Here is a 22,559-nt window from a genome sequence, read left to right on the forward strand (position 1 = left end):
AAACACAAATTATAGAAGGTCTGCTACCCCATAAATTCTTTCAAGTTTACCAAACTTTAGAAGAAAGCCCAAAGTGGCCGCCATTGCTCCTAACTTCAATTCACTTGGGGATGGTTCCCATCCATTTGGTCTTCAGATAGACACAATCATCCATCTTACCTTGTCTGTCCATTCTCTTTGTCATTTGGCTCAAAACAACTAAGTTAGTACTTTCCATTTTAAACAGTTGAAGATGAAGGATTAAAGTAGAGGTTTAAAGTCCTCGTCCAGATGATTCAAAGTGCACGTTCATATGAAAAGATGAATACATTTATCATACATACAAATACAAAGTTGAGATTTTTGGGCCAGAGAGATGACCATGTGTATAAAATGAAAGGGACTTGCTGTCAAGCCTACAGTCTGCATTTGTTCCTTGGAACACTCATGGTGATAGAACAAAAAAGACCCCTGGAAGTTGGAGAGTGCTATAGAATCAATCACTGAAGATGCTTAGACAGGATGCTTACTAACAAACCCCAGCAAAGAACTGTAGACACTGAGGCAATGAAGCACAAGACATTCAGGATGAGACACAGGACCAGGTCTACATGCACAAACATATGTATGTATGTATGTATGTATGTATGTATGTACGTATGTACGTACGTACATGTGAACAAACAGCAATTGAAGTGAGTATTGTCAAACAGTAGGGATTGCTAAGCTAAGGGCCCTTGGGAATGGCTAGGAGTTCTGCTGAGGGCCATGCAGGAGTAATGACAAATGGCTTTAGAACCCATAGGATGCAGCTCACTGGTTACCAGAGCCACATGGGTGGGCCTTGGTGTGGCACAGCCCTGAGGACTGTGTGTCCTGGGGACTTCATGCTGTTATGGGGTTCTGCTCTGCTTGCTGCCCTCACATCCCTCTTAATCAAAGAATTGTATGAAAACGCTAAGGGGGCTTGTAGTCCCCCAGTATCTCTGGCATTCACAGCACTAGTGCGTAATCTCTTTCAGGCCTTGCTGCGGGAGCAGATTATGACTCTATCACCACCCTAGAGAAGAACTTAGAGACATAGACTGTCAGCAATGACCACCACCTTAGAGAACATTTGAAAAAATAAAATTGTTAGTGAAACTAGGCTGAGATGTTTTTACTACTAGATTTGATATAAAAGAAAATCTTAGGGAACAATATGAAGTTCAGAAAGGCACACTCTAATTAGTTATGCTAGGGACCATCTGTGGTCAGGGAACAAGAACAATGGCAGCACTGGCTGACCTGACTCTCACTGAGGCTGAACTGGTGAGGATTGATTTCTTACACCCATGTTTGTCCTCTGCTCCCTGATAAGATTTATTAAGAACTGCTGACGAGTAGATGTGTTTTGAGGATTTAAGGTTGATATAATTGGCTTTTAGATAAAAGATTAAATTTGTGATTCTCTTAAGATTCTTACAAGATTACTTTTAAAGATAAATAATAAAATAATTACTTCTTTCTCTGTAAGCACAAATTGCTGCCTGCCAGTAGGAGAAGCCGGCTGAGAAAACTGCCTTGCTTGTTCACACTTCGTTAATCTACAACAAGTCACTTGGTTATGAATGTATGTGGGTTTTTTTTTTTTTTAGAATAATATGCTTTCCTTACCTGTAGTATGTAATGTTACTTCTTGTAAAGGTACTGGAAAACACACTGCTTTTTCGTAATCATTCACTAGAAGAAAACTAAAATGTAATTACATTGTAGTTGTATACTGCTTGAAAGGTTTTGCTGGGTTGTCTAAGCTATGGAAGAAAGAATAAAGTGTGGCTGGAACATTGTCTCTCCCACTCATCGACTATGTGGGTATGTGCAAAGTTTGTGAAAATGGGGGTTGGAACATTGTTCTTTCCATCCACCAATCATGCATATTCATGTATATATTTGTGGAATGTTTAGAGCCTGCTTGCTGGAGCTTTGCTCTAACCATTTTGTGTGTGTGTGTGTGTGTGTGTGTGTATGTATATATGTCTGTAGGTCTGTATGTGTGTGTATGCATGTATCTCTGTGTGTATGAAGTTATTGGACTCTGCCTTTTGCTTTGTCCATTCAGTGTGTGTGTGTGTGTGTGTGTGTGTGTGTGTGTGTGTGTGTGAATTTTCTCTCTTTTCTTCTCTTTCTCTCTGTCCCCAAGAAGTTAAAAGAGTTCGTAGTTTTTTCCACTGGCCACAGAAAATTCCAGTCTCAGTAAATTAAGCTTTGTTCCCTCAGAAAGTCTGCTGAGCAGCTTCTGTAATCACTGAATGCCTTCCGCAGCAGCCCCTGTAGGTATCTGGATCCACCCTGATCATCGGCTTGGCTCTAAGCACTGACCCCCAACAGCTGCCTTTTTCAATTTACCCACCACATGGATACCAAAGCCAGTCATTGGCGTCTGGTGCCCTTACAGGGACCTGAGGAGGTAAGCCCTCTATTGTTTTGAGTAGTGCAGGATAAGGAACTTTAGTATTTGGAGTTGAGTTCGCCTAGGCCTCCGTCAGCCAACAGCTGACCCCACGAAGTGTCTGCCACTGTAGATGGAGGCTTCTCTTCAGCTGAGAAGGCTGACCCCGTGAAGCTCCTGCCAGTGTGGGTGGAGGCCCCCATCAACTGGGAAGGCTGATCCTGTGTATTGCCTGCCACTTTGGGCGGAGGCTCCCTCCTGCTAAGAACTGACTCCACCAAAATGGAACAAGGTAAGGACAAAAGGTTTTTCTTGGGTGTTACTAAACACATACTTAAGAAAAAGGAAATTAGGACAGCACTAGTCAGCTGACTGTTTTCTCCAGCTTGTACAGCCAGCCAGCCCTTGATTTCCTAGACCAAGGAACTTTAGATATTTGGAGGGAAGGACGCACCCCTCACTGCATCTGCTGTTTGGAATATTCCTAAGCAGACATCAGCAGATGATGAAGAGCTCTGTCCACTCGGGGGCCCTCCGCTCCCCCTCTTGAAGGGACTCCTTTATTGAGGTCTCGTTCAGGATCTAAGAGCAATGTTTATTTCTTGATAGAAAAGCTTAAGGACGATAGCTCAGGAGAAGATAGTAATGAATCAGAGGAGGAGAACTTGTCCTTGGAGAAGGAATCTGACTTGAAGAGAGAGGCAACAGAATACTGTAAACCTGAATGGCTCCAACTGCAATGCCTGACCCTAGGCCTTCTCTAACTAACGTAAAAACAAACTAAAGATCTATAGGATTCACTGCTGTGCTGGGCGGTCAGGCTTGACAAGAGTGTGATTCATTAACATGTTTTTATTATTTAAAAAATCTGAATGGTTTTCAAAAACGTCAATAAAAATATCACTTGAATTTGTCCTCCCTTAAAAATAATTACAACTTGAAGCCATTGTTGGATATTCTCAGCCTAAATGCTGCCCTAGAGTCATTAAGAAAGTTGACTCCTACAGTTAAAGTTTTATTAACCCCTTTAGAACCAGATCAGCCCCCGTTGCCTTGAGAAATCTATGTATATCTATGGATTGACTTCAGACAGGCTGCCTTCATTATTGATGCTCATACAAAATTCCCCCCCCCATACAAAACTTCTACACAACAAAGGGAGCTATTAATAATTACTGTTTTTTTTTAAAGACTAGAGGACAATCCCTTTAACTTGTACACTAACTCTTAGTATATAGTCAGTTATTGTTTCCATATTAAATGAATGCTTCAGTATCCTTCTTACTGCTTCACTACCATAGCCCTGCTTTTAGATTAGACACAAGTCTTACTTCATTTTTTCTATTTTTATTGATTATTTTGTTTATTTACACTTCAAATGTTATCCCCCTTCCTGATTTCCTATCTGCAAACCCCCATTCCGTCCCCTCCCCCTGCTTCTATGAGGGTGCTCCCCCCCACCTACCCACTCCTGCCTCACCACCCTAGCATTCCACTACACTGGGGCATCAAACCTCCACAGGACCAAAGGCCTCTCCTCCCATTGATGTCCAACAAAGCCATCCTCTGTTACATAAGCAGCTGGAGCCATGGGTCCCCCCCAAGGGTTGGTGGTTTAGTCCCGGGGAGTTCTGGGAGGTCTGGTCAGTTGATATTGTTGTTCTTTCTATGGGGTTGCAAACCCCTTCAGCTCCTTCAGTCCTTCTCCTAAGGAGAAGGTTCTCGCACTCAGTCCGATGGTTGACTGTGAGCATCCATATCTGTATTGGTCAGGCTCTGGCAGAGCCTCTCAGGGACAGCCATACCAGGCTCCTGTCAGCAAGTGCTTCTTGGCATCAGCAATAGTGTCTGGATTTGGTGTCTGCAGATGGGATGGAGCCTCAGGTGGGGCAGTCTCTGGATGGCCTTTTCTTCACTCTCTGCTCCACTCGTCCCTGAATTTCCTTTAGACAGGAGCAATTCTGGGTTAATATTTTTGAGATGGGTGAGTGGCGCCCATCCCCCAACCGGGGGCCATGACTAACCTCTGAATATGGTCTCTACAGGTTCTCTCTCCCCTTTCTTGGGTATTTTAGCTAATGTCATTCCCATTGGGTCCTGGGTGCCTCTTGCTTTCCTGGCATCTGGGACTTTCTAGTGGCTACCCCAGTTCCCCATCCCCCACTGCTACACACCTCCATTCAATTTTCTGACCATCTGTACTTCTCCTGTCTCCTCCTACACCTGATCCTGCCCCTCTTTTTCCTTCCCCCTTCTCTCTCCCTCCCAGGTCCTTTCCTCCTTCTAAGTAGGACTGAGAGCTAAACAAAGAATTCTCAACTGAAGAATCTTCCATCACCAAGAAGCACCTAAAGAAATCCTTACATCCTTAGTCATCAGGGAAATGCAAATCACAAACCTGAGATTCCACCTCACACTATTCAGAATGGCTAAAATAAAAAACTCAGGTGACAGCAGATGCTGGTGAGGATGTGGAGAAAGAGAAACACTCCTTCATTGCTGGTGGGATTGCAAGCTGGTACAACCACTCTGGAAATCAGTCTGGCGCTTCCTCAGGACATGGTACTAACTGAGGACCCAGCTATACCACTCCTGGGCATATACCCAAAAGATGTTTCAACATACAACAGGGACATATGCTCCACTATGTTTATAACAGCCTTATTTATAATAACCAGAAGCTGGAAACAACCCAGATGTTCCTCCATAGAGAAATAGATACAGAAAATGTGATACAATGGGACTAGAAAATATCATCCTGAGTGAGGTAACCCAATCACAAAAGAACACACATGGTATTCACTCACTGATAACTAGATATTAGTTCAAAAGCTTGGAATACCCACTCTACAACTCACAGACCATATGAAATTCAAGAAGAAGGAAGAATTCAAAGTGTGGATGCTTCAATCCTACTTAGAAGGGGGAACAAGTCTTACTTCAATTAAGAAACTTCCCTTTCTTTATGCTTGAGCTAATTTTATGCTTCCTGGTCCTATGTGTAAAGATAATGTCAATTCTCTGACAAAAGCTGTTGTTTTCGATACAGAGGCTACTCAAAGGTTATACATTATATTATCAAAACACTGCTGCTCTCTGCTTTCAAAAGTGTTTGGAGCCATCTTGCAGAACTGCTTGGCATACCCCACCCCATGCACATTCTCCTCATGGTAACTAACCCGCAGGGCTCATGCCTTACAATCTATGATACTTACTCTTACATTATTTGTGCTTTTCTCTGACCTGGGGAGGCTTTCAATGAGGTGGAACAATATTTGTTTCACCATCTGGGGAATGCCAAGGACTTTAAAAATGGACAGTGATTCTAGGTCTGCAGTGGCATTCCCCATAATCTCTAATAACAGGCTATTGTGGAGGGAACACATCAAGCTCTAAAGACTCAAATATTTACATTATAAAGTGGAGATTATAAACACTCATCTCCTTACTATTTTTTTAACAACACAAATTATAAGTTTCTTTTAAAACATCTTGATATAAAATTGACTCCAAAACACTAGTAAGACAAAAAGTCCTACTAGCTGGATGAGAAGGACCAGATGTTTCATTCCAGGGGAAGTATTGTGTTTGTTTTCCCAGGATGCTTCTTCACAGATGCCAGACCAATTGATTGTGCCAGGACCTCCCCTACTGACATGGAGACAGAAGCTGTCTGCCACCCCTACCCCTTCCTCTATGCCCAGCTCAGCTATCAACATCTCCAGCTCTCCACCTGTATCAGATACCTCCGGTGTCAAAGGAAGACACTGAGGAGGTGGCTTCTGATGCACCTGAAGGATGTAACCCTGTGTGGGTTCACCTTTGCTATTCTATACTCAAGGGATATAGGGGCTACAAAACCACTAAAATTGAGCATCTGTGTAACATTTCATATAAAAATGCTGTTTGACTAATTACATTAATCCCACTACAAGCCCTAATATTTTCTCATGTGTTAGCCACCTTATGTTTTTTTACCTGTTAATCTTCCCCTGCCTTGATGTGAGGATTTTGCTGAATTTGCATTGAAATGGGTTGTTAATGCTCTCACAGCCTAAGAGATTCATTGCTGCACTCAGTTTAGATGGTGGGATTTATGTCAGCCTCAACTGCCACTTTGATACGACAGGTGCACACTATTCATCAAGCAAATCCTTTAACTCAAGATTGGTTTTTATATTAATTACTCAGAAAAAAATAGGGGATTGACCTATACAGTCTGCTCTAGAGGAAGGTATTGTTTATATGGGCTCCCAAACTCAAACTATTAAGACTCACCTGACCACCTCCTGACTGTAATTTATTTTTATTTATTAACTTTAATGTTATATCTCTGCCTTACAATGTTTCAAAAATATTTTGAAAACAGGTTCAGACTGCTTTTTAAAAAAAAAACCAGTCACATTTATCATAAAGAATATTGAGATAAATGCACACACAGAAGCAAACCTGACTTCGGTCGCTGTAAGGGAGGTACATGAATTTAAACTTTACTCTACAGGTCAGAATTATTTTGCAATGCAACCAGCTATCGACAATTTGCAGTCATAAAATAGCATTTATGGAACCAGAATCAGATGCCCAGAGCACACGTTTTAGACAGTGATAGTTTTCTACTGGAGCACAGACATGCTCGCGATTCTTCAACATAGCTAAACAATGGAAGCTTGACTCTCCTCAACGTTTAACAGTCCTTCCATATTTGAACACCACATTTGCTGACCCCTTTATGATCATTGTCAAGTCTCTTCTGAAGTACTTGCTTTTCTGCTTTCCTGACACAAGGCAAGATAACATGTCCCATGTCCCCTAAAGCAGACATGGACATATGTCTTGTAATAACTAAGGAAACAAGAGACAAAGTGACTTAATGTTTCTTCCAGGTGAAAATTCTAAGGTCATTTTGTAAACCTCCAAGCACTGGGAAGTCTGTATTTAGATGCAGCTTCTGCATGTCTGATTCTGAGTGACTGTGGAGAGAAGAGGCCCTTCGTGACCTGTGTGGATAGAATACTGAAACAAGATAAATTGTATTGTGTTAAGTCTGGGGAAGAAATGACACCTTTTTAGGCAGGTAGCTTGTGTTGCAATCCTGGCTACACTATGTATGAGGGAAAGTCCCTTGACTTCTCTTCTGCTCTAGTTTTCTTATGTGGAAATGAAGATAACACTACATTTGTCATAGGAACATTGTAGGATTCAGTGAATAACTGAGGCCCTCCCTCCATTGGCATAAAGTCTCTGGCAACTGTACCTTTGTTTGTCTTCCAATATTTTTGGCTTTTAACTCAGAATTTGTCAGTGGTCCCTTATGTATACTTTTTCATATAATGTAGTCAGTACAACACTGTTCAGAATAGTCCAGCTCTTCTCACATGGTGTGTCATACAAAGGACAACTATCTCACACTGTCTTGGGATGCTTCCTGGAAGACTGGCTTGTATCATCTTTCTCTCTGCTGCTTTGGATGTCGAGTAACCTGGTTTGAGAAACCTAAGGAGACTGGACACTGCAATGTAGTTTGAGAAATCAGATAAGAGAACAAAGTCCAAAGGAAGACTAAGTTTTCATTCTTAGAATTGTAAATTGTTACTAGTTTTCTAGCTCCTAAATAGAAACTTGTGTTTTCTCTATTGTGAATCAACTAATGGCTTCATTTTATTACAATGTTTTTGTTAAGTATTAAATCAGTGGAATAGTTGCAAAATAAAACAAATGCACAGTAAGATCTAAAGGAAGCATCTTCATCCCATGCTTATAATAATCATAGCTGTGTGTAATGATGACTGGTGAAAAGGAGACACACTGCTGGAGACTTGTCCTTCGAGAAGAATGTATAAACAATGGGTGGAGCGATCAGCACACTTTCTATAAATTTATGGCAGCTGTTTTCCAAAAGTGGACACACAGAGCCATTTGCAAGACAAAGAATAAAAGCCATTCATATTGTGACCTATGAGCAATTAATTTCCCAGCCCAGCAAGAAAGAATTAGAGTAGATTAATTAAAGATATGCTGTGCTTTTAGATCTAATGAGTGTATTTCTTCTGCAAATTTGCTTTATATTGAATCATAGTAAAACATTCAGGGTATGTTAAATATTTACCAATTGTTGAGTGTCTTAACAGCAAAGAAAATAAATAGGAAGACAACAGTCACCTTTCTTTTTTCTTTCTTTTCTTTTCTTCTTTTTTTTGACTGTGTCTAAGTTAAAGCTTAATTCTGACCAGAGTCAAGCAGGACTCAAAACCCCATCCAGTCTGTATGAACAGAGCAAACACATCTGAGTTCAGACAGCTGGTTTGCTCAAATAAGAAAGCTGGTTCTCCTACTTTACTCCAAACATACTTCAAATATTTAGCTTCTCAGTTCAAAGTGTTTCTGCTGGATAGGGCTTCGTTTTTACATCGGCATGATAAACTTCAACAATAGAATTATCCTGGAATGTTTTGAGTTTTTTGTTTATTTCTTTGTTTTCATTTTTAAATATGTCTGCATTTTCTTTTTTTATTGGATATTTTATTTATTTACAGTACAGATGTCATCTCCTTACCCCATTTTGCCTCCCTAGAACCCCCTATCCTATACCCTCTCCTTTTTTGCTTTTATACCATTATGATTACATGCATGTATTAAGGTCAGTTCTAGGTTGAGGGTCTAGCAATACAATAGATGCAAATAGTCAAAGAAAAGCAATACAATAAACACAAATAGTCAAAGAAAAAGCAAGGTATTAAACCCAATTACGTGAACACTACCATGATCACTGTTTCTAAGGGCTTATCAGGTTGACCAAAGTATCTGAGCCTACTTCCCTATCCTAACCCAAGGTCATTTTCATGTCTGAAGCTTGTTGTAGTCTAAAATTTAGAATCTTGTCTGAAATTACTTCTTTGTTCTAGCCTAATATTCAGATTCCTGCCTCAAATTACTTCTTTGTTGTAGCCTAGTATTTAGATTCCTGTCTGAAATGACTTCTTTGTTCTAGGCTAATGTCAGATTCCTGCCTGAAGCCTGCTTCCTTGTCCTTGGCTAATGTCATATTCCTGCCAAGCAGCCCATTTCATTGTCCTTGGCCAAAGTCAGCTTCTTGCCAAGCAGCCCCAAAAGCTCTCCACCTTTCCCCCTTTTTTAATTTTGTTAACAAGACTGAGCCTGTCTTAAGTCATTCTGACAGAATGCCTTCCTTACCCATCATGGAATATGCATTATCAAAGGCAGTGCCCTTCTTTCTTAGGTTGGTAAGGCTTTGTGCAGAATCTTACCTGTCCTTGGCTTGCCAGCCTGTTAATTTAATAACTCTGTCTGGGGGTCCATTTTCAGGTTCAAGCCTTGTACTTTGGCTGCCTAAATATTGATATTGTTAAAGATAAGCTTTAACATGATGGATAGGAATAAAAGTATTCCCAGGATAAGAAGGGCTAGCCTGATCAAACTATATATGCCATTCCTGAGGTTTGACCAAAATGAAAATACTGACCTCAGGCCATGGATAATTTTATTGGCATCATAGGCAGCATCAAAGCTGAACAGAGCAGCATCCTTTAAATTCATAATTTCACTATGCAAAGTTAATACACCCAGAGAGGTGTGAAGATTATGCCAAATATCCTACAGGTGTCTTTAAACTTTTTTCTAATTATAAAGACAATCATTGTGAATTTCAAAAGTAACACTACTCCAGTGATATTTGTCATGACACTTGGGATGGCTCCTAACTCTTGAATTCTGAACCTCCTTCAGATAATGTGAATGGGTTATAGAGCATTATCCATTGTTCCAGATACCTATATAAATCCTTTTGTATACTCAATACATTAGTAACATTTTTTGATAGATGGTTAACAAAAATAGTTATCTTAACTCCTTGTGTCAAAGCAATTGCAAAAGCAGTGGCGCTAGCAATTAATGAAATTAAAGCTGTTATACCAGCAATAATCAAGCCTGCTACCCTCTTGCTTCTGCTTAAAGCTTAACTCACTTCTTCCACAACTTTCAAGCTTTTTTCAGTGAATCAAGGTTTTCTAATACTCAGGGCAGTGAGACAAAAGCTGGTTGATAGACCCCCGTAACAGACATGCCAGGTTTCAACACACTAACACAATTGGAATTATACAGTCAATGCAACTTACAATAAATGCTGTAGAAGAGACAAAACCAATTTTAGCTTGACAATTAAAAGAGCCTTAAAACATGCACTAACCCTTGTTTGAAATCTAGATCCTGTCCCAACTTTATCTCTTACTATCATAACATATAGTGAACTGCAGCTAGCTTCCAGATATGTCTCTGACAAAGTCCAGATCCAGTCTTTCAAAAGTAGACTGTTATTTCCAATATTGAATTGATTTCTAGACCGGTACATGATTGAGTCCTAATAGCTGGTCACCTTAAAAAGAATACAAGAGACATGATAATTTCTCTTTTTGATTCTCTATCCCACAAGGTCTAAAAACGTGAGCTAAGGCAGCTTGTCCCATCTGGAATATAGTCAAGCAAAGGTGGGTCAGGAACATGTGTCTAATACAGCTCCCCACTCACCCTTGTCAGGGCACTCAGCAAGCTCACAGGTCAGCATCATTCTTTGTCCCAGCTTTAGCATGTCTCACCAATCCTTTTAAAGTTTCATGGGCCTCTTCCACAATACCTTGTCCTTGAGGATTATATGAAGTCCCCATAATAAATTGTTGACAAAATGTCTCGACTGCCTGACTACAATTGCTAGACCCATTATCTGTTTTTTTTTTAATTGGATATTTTATTTATTTACTTTTCAATGTCATCCCCTTTCCCATTTCCCCCCAAATCCCTTATCCCACCCGCTACCTCCTACTTCTGTGAGGGTGAGCTCCTACCATCCACCCATTCCTGCTTCTTTGCTGCAAATTCCCCAATACTAGGGAATCCAAACTTTCTGGGACCAAGGCCCTCCTTTTCCACTGATACCTGACAAGTCCATACTCAACTACCTATACAGGTGGAGCCATGAGTCCCTTCCTTTGTTTTCTCAGGCTGGAGGTTTAGACCCTGGGAGCTCTGGTTGAGTATTTTGATACTCCTTCTAAGAAGGACCAAAGGACCCACACTTTAGTCTTCCTTCTTCTTGAGCTTCATGTGGTCTACATGTTGTATCTTAGGTATTGTGAGATTTTGGGCTTACAATCCAATTATCAGTGAGTGCATACCATGTGTGTTCTTTTGTGATTGGGTTACCTCACTCAGGATGATATTTTCCAGTTCCATCCATTTGTCTAAGAATTTCATGAACTCATTGTTTTTAATAGCTGAGTAGTACTCCATTGTGTAAATGAACCACATTTTCTGCATCCATTCCTTTGTTGAAGGACATCTGGGTTGTTTCCAGCTTCTAGCTATTATAAATAAGGCTGCTATGAACATAGTGGAGCATATGTCCTTGTTATATGTTGGAGCATCTTCTGGGTATATGCCCAGGAGTGGTATAGCTGGGTCCTCAAGTAATACTATGTTCAATTTTCTGAGGAACCACAAGACTGCTTTCTTGCTTTTTTTCTTTTCTTGTACCAGCTTACAATCCCACCAACAATGGAGGAGTGTTCCTCTTTCTCCACATCCTTGCCAGCACCTGCTCTCACCTGAGTTTTTGATCTTAGCCATTCTGACTGGTATGAGGTAGAATCTCAGGGTTGTTTTGATTTGCATTCCCTTGATGATTAAGAATGTTGAATACTTCTTTAGGTGCTTCTCGACATTTGAGTTTCCTCAGTTGAGAATTCTTTGTTTAGCTCTGTACCCCATTTTTAATAGGGTTATTTGATTATCTAGAGTTTAATTTCTTCAGTTCTTTGTATACCTTGGATATTATCCCTCTATCAGATGTAGAATTGGTAAAGATTTTTTTCCAAATTTGTTGGTTGCTGCTTTGTCCTATTGATGGTGTCCTTCGCCTTACAGAAGCTTAGCTGTTTTATGAGGTCCCATTTGTCAATTCTTGATCTTAGAGCATAAGCCATTGGTGTTGTGTTCAGGAACTTTTCCCCTATGCCTATGTGTTTGAGGCTTTTCCCTATTTTCTCTTCTATTAGTTTCAGTGCAGCTGGTTTTATGTGGAGGTCCTTGATCCACTTGGGCTTGAGCTTTGTGCAAGGAGATAAGAATGGATCAATTTGCATTCTTCTACAGGCTGACCTCCAGTTGAACCAGTACCATTTATTAAAAATGCTGTCTTTTTTCAACTAGATGGTTTTAGCTCCTTTGTCAAAGATCAAGTGACCATAGGTATGGGGGTTCATGTCTGGATCTTCTATTCTATTCCATTGATCCTCCTGCCTGTCTCTATTCCAGTACTATGCATTTTTTTTTTTTTTTATCACTATTGCTTTGTAGTACAGGTTGAAGTCAGGGATGGTGATTCCCCCAGAAGTTCTTTTATTGTTGATAATAGTTTTTGCTATCCTGGGTTTTTTGTTATTCCAAATGAATTTGAGGGTTGTTCTTTCTCTGTGAAGAACTGAGTGGGAATTTTGATAGGGATTGCATTAAATCTGTATTAAATCTTGGCAAGATAGCCATTTTTACTATATTAATCCTTCCAATCCATGAGCATGGGAGATCTTTCTATCTTCTGAGATCTTCTTCGATTTCTTTCTTCAGGGACTTGAAGAACTTGTCATACAGATCTTTCACTTGCTTGGTTAGATTCATACCAAGGTATTTTATATTGTTTGTGACTATTGTGAAGGGTGTCATTTCCCTTATTTCTTTCTCAGCCTGTTTATCTTTTGAGTAGAGGAAGGCTACTGATTTGTTTGAGTTAATTTTATATTCAGCCACTTTGCTGGAGTTGTTTATCAGGTTTAGGAGTTCTCTGGTGGAAGTTTTGGGGTCACTTAAATATACCATCATGTCATCTGCAAATAGTGAAATTTTGACTTCTTCCTTTCCTATTTGTATCCCTTTGACCTCCTTTTGTTGCCTAATTGCTCTGGCTAGGACTTCCAGTACTCTACTGAATAGGTAGGATGAGCATGGGCAGCTTTGTCTAGTCCCTGACCTTAGTGGGATTGCTTCAAGTTTCTCTTCACTTAGTTTGATGTTGGCTACTGGTTTGCTGTATATTGCTTTTACTATGTTTAGGTATTGTGTCAATATTTTCAATGGTATCTTCTGCACCTGAGATTCTCTCTTCTATCTCTTGTATTCTGTTGGTGATGCACGCATCTATGACTCCTGATTTCTTTCATCGGTTTTCTATCTCCAGGGCAGTCTCCCTTTGTGAAGGAACAAATTCCCTGGGCCAGGAGTGAATTTCTGGTTCCCAGTGGGACCCAGTTACACCCTGTTTGGGGCGGGTGTTGCTGTATCCTTACCTAAGATACTGCTGGGATTAGAGCTCCTGGGAGCCCTGCCTCCTCTGGGTTTTGTGAGATTGGATGCAGAGCTGCAGCCCAGGGTCTGCTCAGTGCTTGGACGCAGAGCAGAAAGTGTCCTCAGACTGTTTTGAGAGATGTATAAGATACTTTTCTGCTTTCAGTTGATATATTCTTCATTCACAGGTTAGTACCATTGGTCATGTTAAATTATCAGTTTCTTCGGCTGAGGAAATACCCGGTTCTCATATGAGTTCAATGAAAAGCTTAGTTAGAGATAATTCTTTTTGGAGCTTCATTATTCATTTAGAAATTCTGATTGCAGTGATTGTTTTACTTCTATTTCTACTTCCAATCATTTTCAGATATTTAGGAGCTGCCATCCATTTTACTCAGAAAAAACAAATCCATGTGCTTTATTTAAACAAATTGAAAGGGAAGAGATGCTGAGGGCCATGCAGGAAGAACAACAAACGGCTTCAGAACTCCTGGGATGCAGCCTATGGTTACCACCGCTACATGGGTGGGCCTTGATGTGGCATGGCCCTGAAAACTATTGTGTCCTGACGACTTCATGCTGTAATGGAGTTCTGCTCTGCTTGCTGCCTTCACATCCCTCTTAATCTAAGAGTTATATGAAAACTCTAAGGGGGCTTCCAGCTCCTCACTGGGCTGTATCTCTGGCATTCACAGTACTGATGGTTGATCTTTTTCAGGCCTTGCTGCTGGAGCAGATTGGTGATTCCATTACCACCCTAGAGAAGAACTTAGAGATGCAGATTGTCAGCAATGACCACCACCTTAGAGAACATTTGGAAAAGTAAAGTTGTTAGTGAAGCTAGGCTGAAATGTTTTTACTACTGGATCTGATACAGAAAATCTTAGGGGACAATATGACCTTATTAGTTAAGCTAGGGCCCTTTATGGTCAGGGAACAAGAACAATGGTAGCACTGGCTGACCTGACTCTCACTGATGTTGGACTGGTGATGATTGATTTCTTATATCCGTTTTTGCCCTCAGCTAACAATTGCTGATGAATAGACGCGCATTTTGAGGATTTAAGGTAGATATGACTAATTTTGATATAAAAGTTTAGATTTGTGATTCTTTTAAGATTCTTACAAGATTGCTTTTAAAGATAAATAATAAAATAATTACTTCTTTCTCTGTAAGCACAAATTGCTGCCTCCCTGTAAGAGAAATTGGCTGAGAAAACTGACTTGCTTGCTTACACTTAGTTAATCTATAACAAGTCACTTGGTTATGAATGCATCTGGGGTTTTTAGAATAATTTATTTTCCTTACTTGTAGTATGTAATATTATTTCTTGTGAAGATATTGTGGAACACACTTTTTTCATAATCATTCACTAGAAGAAAACTAATATGTAATCACACTGTAATTGTATATTGAAAGATTTTGCTGGGATGTATGAGTGATGCTGGTGTGGCTGGAAGGAGCACTGTCTCTTCCATCCATCGACTATGTGTGTATGTTAAGTTTGTGTGAATGGGGTTGGAACATTGTTCCTTCCACCCACCAATTGTGTGTATTTATGTATGTATGTGTGGAACACTTAGAGCCTGCTTGCTGGAGCTTTGCTCTAACTATTTATTCTATGTGTGAATATATATATATATGACTGTCTGTAGGTCTGTATGCATACATGTATGTGTGTGTGTAGGCATGAATATCTCTGTGTATGAAGTTATTGGAATCTGTCTTTTTTATCTATTCAGTGTGTGTGTGTGTGTGTGTGTGTGTGTGTGTACATGTGTGAATTTTCTCGTTTCTTCTCTTTCTCACTGTCCCCAAGGAATTAAAAGAGTGTATAGTTTTTCTACTGTCCACACAGAGTGCTTGCCCCAGTAAATTAAGCTTTGTTCCTTTAGAAAAAATCTGCTGAGCAGCTTCTGTAATAGCTGGCTGCCTTTAGCAGAAGCCCTTGTAGGTATCTGCATCCACCGAGGTCAGGGGCTCTAAGCATTGACCCCCAATGACTCTGTTTACCCACCATATGGATGCCAAAGCCAGTCATTGGCAGAATTTTCTGTTTGTCTGTCCCTTGATACATGCTGCAGGTGATCAGATGACAGGAGAATGGTTACATCACCATTACAGTGTAAGGTGTCCTTTGTTTCATGGGTACCAGGTGAGTGTGCTGTGTCTTGTTCATTTGACTGTGCTGGATAAGGTCATGGACCTGGTTTTCCTGATACAGTTTTGATTGCCCACATAACCATGTGTTCTTAATTGCTCTGTGATACTATCTTCTTAAGTAGTATTTTATTGATTGTACAGAAAAGTTATTTATTAGCCTGTGCCTCATGGTTCATGCTAGACAGATAGCAGCATCCACATGCACAAACAAGACACAGATTCAGACTGCCTTGACCTTTGCATTCAGATTGGAAGTGAAGTGGACCAGACTTTAGCTGCACTGTCCTTGCTGCACTGCCGGTGACTGTAGCTCCCATGAAATAGCCTCTCTTTGAGTATGCATCTTCACAAACTGACTTGGCCTTCCATGACATAGCAGGCTCTGCTAAGCTTCCCCCAGGGAAACAGTCTGACCTAGTAAGGCCACTGTGGAGGTTGTGACTGCTCTTCTGCTCTCTGTGCTACCCTTGAGTGGCCTGTTGCATGCACAGAGGCCTTGACTCAGATAAAGAGCTACAACATGGAAGCTGGGATCTGTCTTTTCAAGCCAGTCCTGTGGATCAAACAACACAGATCTCAAGTGAAGGAAATTAACATTCTGGGGGACAAACTTTTTCCCAAAGATGGAATAACTGTGGCCTCCTAGGACTCCCTTTCTAAGGCAAAAGCACCAGATAATAGTCGCTGTTTTGTCCTCTGTCACCATATTGGTTAACTTTGCCTGGTTTTGAATTTCTCATGAGCATGAGTATGAAATTTTGTGCCTGGCTACTGTGTCATGGCATGTTGCATGTGCAATTCAGCTGTGTTGTTTTAGGCAGTAATATGTTCTTTTACCATTGTGCTTGTAAAAGCATGCTCTAGTACATTTCCCATCTGTTGATATAGAACTTTTGTATTGTTTGTAGCTGGAGCTAATGTGACTGAAATTGTCATGGATGGAACTATTTGTGTTCACTGCATATATTTTAAAATCGTAAGTGCTGTTTTATAGGGTATAATATCTATATCTGTGTCTGTGTCTGTGTCTGTGTCTGTGTCTGTGTCTGTGTCTGTGTCTGTGTCTGTGTCTGTATCTGTATCTATATCCTTTGACCAATACTCTAGTCAGAATCTTAAGACTTTTTGATGAGAAGTTCCTTCCTTGGAGGATCTGGTTTGAACTTGAATTCTGCTAAGATAGGTTAGGGGAAACCCCATGCTTGGCATGTGGTTAGCCTCAGTATCTTATTTCCCTGGCCAGCCTTCTGCAATAATCCTGCGGGGTCAGTTTGGACAGAAACTCTGTATCCCTTTATGCTCTTGGTCAGTGTTGATCCACAAACATCACTCTGGTTCTTGGTTTTAAATCTCTCTTTGCCCTCATTAGAGTGGGAGTTAAGGATCACACTCTTCCTCAGGGCTAAACTGCATGGCAGCGGAGGCCACAGTCCCTCACAGCACCTTAAATGTTTACTTCCAGGATGCCCTGGTGGGAGGGAAATGCTAGGGATATCTTTATCATTTCATTTTATACTTGCTTATTGGTGCTATGTAAAAATATAATCAATTTTATATATCAATCTCAGTGATCTTGATAAATTCACTTGTTTCTAGCAATGTATGGATCTGTTGCTGGTATTTATGTATATTACCATGCCATTTGTGAGTGGTGACTTGTTTAGTCATTTTAACACTTCATTTTCAGGCACTAGCCAGGACCTCCAGTGAGAAAGAACATATATTCTTGTTTTGTTTTGCCTAGTCTCAGGGTGAGCATTCAGAAAACATCCCATATATCATCATGAAGCACACACCTATACTTGATTAAGTAAGTATCCTTCAAGTCTACCAAAAATCTATTTTAAAAATTGTGAGTATAGTTGGGCATAGTGGCTCACGCCTTTCATCCCACCACTTGGTAGGCCCAAGGAGCAAGACGTTCAAGGCCAGACTTTTAACATAATAGAGTTCCAAAATAGCCTGAGCTAAGGGTGAGAACTTGTTAAAACCAACCAAGAAAACAGGGTCATGAGTAAGTCCTGGAAGATATCAGATTGGTTTTTTTTTTTAATCTCTACTAAGATTATGGCATCATCTTCTGCTTTATTCTGGCTACACAGAGTCATACCAATTGGGTTTGCAGTGTTAAGTCACTCTTGCACCTAAGAATAAATTTTACTCGATCGCAATGTAGGTAGAATTCTCTTAAATGTATTAATATTTTATTAAGAGTCTTTGCGTTTGTGTTGAGGTGAGTGACTGGTGTGTGCTTTTCCCTTCTTATAATAAATACCCTGGCCAACTAGTAATACCAAGCTTGCTCCCACCCCAGCCATATCTTTGAGAAGTCAGGATTCTTCATCTATTCACTGAAATAGTTTATATGACTATTTCTAGAATTTTTGAAAAATTTTTCAAAAAAATATTTTTTGAAATAAATGATAATTATTTTAAATTTTATTTATTATTTAATTTATTTCTAATTTTAATTTAATTTAATTTTTTTTTTTTAGCTTATCAACTAAACAGAGGCATGCTGCTTAATTTTCAGGCGTTTAGGACTTCTTTAACTGATCCTTTGTTGAACTGTAATTTAATTTCATTGTAGTTGGAAGCCATGCTTGGAGATTTGTTTATGAATTTATTCATCAATGTGTGTGTGATGTCAGGTGTGTATATGAACCTGTGACCCGTATGTTCATGTGTATATGGAGGTCAGAGGTTGACCTCCAGTGTCTTCTTTGATTGTGTTCCACTTGGTTTTTTTGGAGCCAGGGTCTCTTTCTGAATTGGAAGCTTACAAATTAGGCTAGATTTGCTGGGCAGCAAGACCCCATGATCCTCCTGTTCCTCCAGCATACGTATATAGTGCTGGAGTTGGAATGATCCACTATGGTGCTGGGTAGGAATACTAACTCTGGTCCTCACCTTTGCATGGTAGGCACTTCACTGATTATGCTGTTCCTTGTATGCTAGCATATCGTAAAACTGAACTCTTTTAAAATAGTCTATTTTGGTAAAATACTTCATATGCATTTGAAAAAAATGTGTATCCTGAAATTGCTGGGTATATTTCTTGGTATATGTCAGTTAAACCAAGGTAGCTAACCATATAAGTCAAATTCTCTGTTTTATTAATTTGTTGTCTTGTTATTTTAGTTACTGGGAGAGAGAGAGAAGTGTTGAAAAATAAAAACTAAGTTATAATGGAAGATTCCCTCTCTCTTTCTCCTTTATTTGTGGTTTTGCTTTAAATCTATTTCAGGCTATGTTATTTGTTGCATACAAATTTAATAATATTATATAATTATCACCACAATATATCTTTTCTATTTCCAATAACTCTACTTCTATCATGACCTTTCATATTCTGTATACTACATGGTTTTTAATACTGAAAGATTTAAAATAAAAACAAATGTAGCATAGCTAGCATAATGCCTGGCATCTTCAATTAATTCAATAAAAATTATCTTTAAACCATTCATTTTTTTTTTCTATTTAGCCATTACTTGGTTTAGGAAGAGTAGATGTACAAGTAGCCAACAGGCTGAAGCTAGAGATTCACATCAGACACTATTAAGAAAGAATACCCATGGATTTCCATAAAAATATCAGTGTTAAAGAGTTAATCCAATGCTCTTTGTCACTCACACAAAGCCTCAATTTGACTCCTGCCTCCACCTCCCTCATTTTAGAATTTCCTGATAATGTCAATTAATTTCTCATAAGAAAGCACCAATATATTAACAATTGGAAAAACATGCAAATGTTTCAAAGGGTCCTAGTCATCAAAATTTAAGTGTGTAGTTTTAACATAGCTATTCCACTTCTGGGTATGTAGTTTATAAACACACCATGTCAACAACTTTTCATATATGAGAGACAAGTTCACATAAACTTATAAAGGTGTATGTATAAGGATGTCTCACAAAGTCTTCTTTATATTAGAAATTGAATGAACCAAATGTCTATTAATAAAGTAAATACTCTTATTTAATATTTACTTTGTTACATCTTATTTATTTATCTGCAATGTCTATAATAAATATCCTTTTAATGATTGAAAAAAGTATAAATAAAAAGTGCTGGATTGGAGACCATTTTGAAATCCTAACCTGTTAAGGTAAGAATGACAATCATGTCTTCTTTATTGATGCTCTGTTCTGCATTTCTCTTTATTCTACACCCCACTGTCTTCATCCATTATCTTCTGCATGCTCTTCTTCCCAGGGAGAATTATACTCCTGTCAATTTACACATTATTCCTTAGGAGTTTTGTTTGTTCGCATTGCATCTGCTTCACAAAACCAGGAAGACAAAAAGTGATTTCCCACTAGACTGACTACCCTGTTATGTTCTGTGCTTGTGGGTCAATTGTTCTCCCAAATAGTCTTGATAAGACACAACAGACTGTAGCTGGAAGAGGGAAATAAAATTAGCTACCATCTGGGTCCCTCTCCACCCAGTCCAGGAAACATCTTGCTGATAAGAACATTCCAATCTAAGTGCATGAGAGATTAAAGGAGAAGGAATTTATTTTAGTTCCTAGGGACAAACTGGAGTCTCCTTCCTGCATATGTGTGCAGGTTCTGAGAGCCCCTCTGTCATCATTTACTTTGTGACCTGTGTCCCTGGCTCTTTTATTTCTTCTCTGTCTTCATTCCTGATTTGTATGCTTCAGTTTCCTGTAATATACTCAGGAAGAGTCTCTCAGACTTCATCAGGCCTCTGATTTCACATCTGCCTTCATTCCCTGTGACTGCAGTCACAGATCTTAACACACAATGCAGTGCTCTCCCAAAGTTATATAGTATTCCCTTTTTATTTCCTTTTTAAAAATAGCTTTATAGAAATATTTATGTGTCATACAGTTCATCCGTTTAAACCTTATAATCCAGTGAGTTTCAGTTTTTTTTTTTTTTGTAATTGGCTAGCCATTGCCACAATCAACTATACAACATTTTAATCACCCCCAAAAGATGATTAGAACCTGTTCTGTCCTCCACCATCCATCCATCCATGCCTTTTCTTCTGTGGTCAAGACCCCACAAAGTCAATTGTCTGCTTTAAATATCTGTATATTTCCCTATTCCAGACACTTTCATAGAATTATTATTGATCCATAATTACATATCCTTTGGCCAACATCTTCTCATTTCTATCTACCCTCCGATAGCCCCACATTCTGGTAACTACCACCCTACCCTTTACTTGACAGCACAGCAATGTTCTTGAGTCCATGAACATGTGAGTGATGCCATACAGTATGAGTCTTTCTGTGCCTGGCTCAGTTCTCTCAATGCCAAGTCCTCCAGTTTCATCTGTGTGGCCACAGATGACTTTGTACATTTTGTGGCTACAGTATTTCTTTGTGTAATGAATCACACTTCTTTTATCTGCTTATCTATTGACTAATGGGTTGAACCATATCTGGCTTATTGTAAATTATGCTATAAATGTGGGAGTACTAATATCTCTTTAACATAGTGATTTTATTTTCTTTGTATCTATAGCCAACATTAGTGAGACTGTTGAACCATAGGGTAGTCTAAAGTATTATAAGAAACCCATGTTTTTTCATTATATATATGCATATATATAAATATATATAATATATTGAATGTATATATTCCATATGTGATGTGTGTGTGTGTGTCAAAGACTGTGCACTCATTTGTTCTCTGACTCTGACTTCCTTCCATCATTATGCCATCCCTCTCTCTGTCTCTCTCCCTCTTATAGACAAGGACTTTCTGATTGGCTTGGCCAGCCTGGTATTTGCCACATAGTCCAAGCTGGTGTTTTCTTTATGGCCATCCTCTTGCCTTAGCTTCCCATATGATGAGATTATACGCATGTTAAAATCGAGTGTCTACCTTATGTTGCTATAACTGAATACCACAGATTTGATAATTCATAAAGAACAGAAGTTTGCTTAGATTGTAGTTCTGGAAAATACAAAATCCCAAAGCATGATAACATCACAATTTTTTTGGTATCTACTAAGGATCTTGTTATTGCATCATAAAATGGTGGTGGGCATCACTTGTTCATCATCAAATTGGTTTTTACAACAGATTCGCTGCCATGACAATCCATTAACCTTTAATGAAGGAAGAATACACATGATCCAATCAACTTGAACTTGTACCAAAGCTTTCTGCGCTTGGCACCCCCTCTCTCATTCTCAACATGTGCCCCTCCCTCTCTGCCCCCTCTTTTCTCTGCCCTCATGGCTCTCCTCCCATCTGTCTGCCTGTCTACATGTCCACTCGTCTGCCTTTACCACTTTCCAGGTCCTCACTCCTCTCCCCTCTCCTGATAAACCTCCTTTATACCAGATCAGTTGCATGGTGTAATTTCTCAGGGGTGCATGCCAAGGATGATACACCCTCCCCTCAGTATGTTTTATAACATTGGTGTTGTGACTCAGTAGGCTTTCCTGGAAATCAGTCTGGCAGTTCCTCAGAAAACTGGACATAGCATTACCTGAGGATCCAGCTATACCACTCCTGGGCATATACCCAGAACATGCTCCAACATATAATAAGGACACATGCTCTACTATGTTCATAGCAGCTTTATTTATAATAGTCAGCCAGACTGATTTCCAGAGTGGTTGTACCAGTTTGCAATCCCACCAACAATGGAGGA

Source organism: Arvicanthis niloticus, chromosome 4, assembly GCF_011762505.2.
Source record: "Arvicanthis niloticus isolate mArvNil1 chromosome 4, mArvNil1.pat.X, whole genome shotgun sequence".
Classification (NCBI taxonomy): domain Eukaryota; kingdom Metazoa; phylum Chordata; class Mammalia; order Rodentia; family Muridae; genus Arvicanthis; species Arvicanthis niloticus.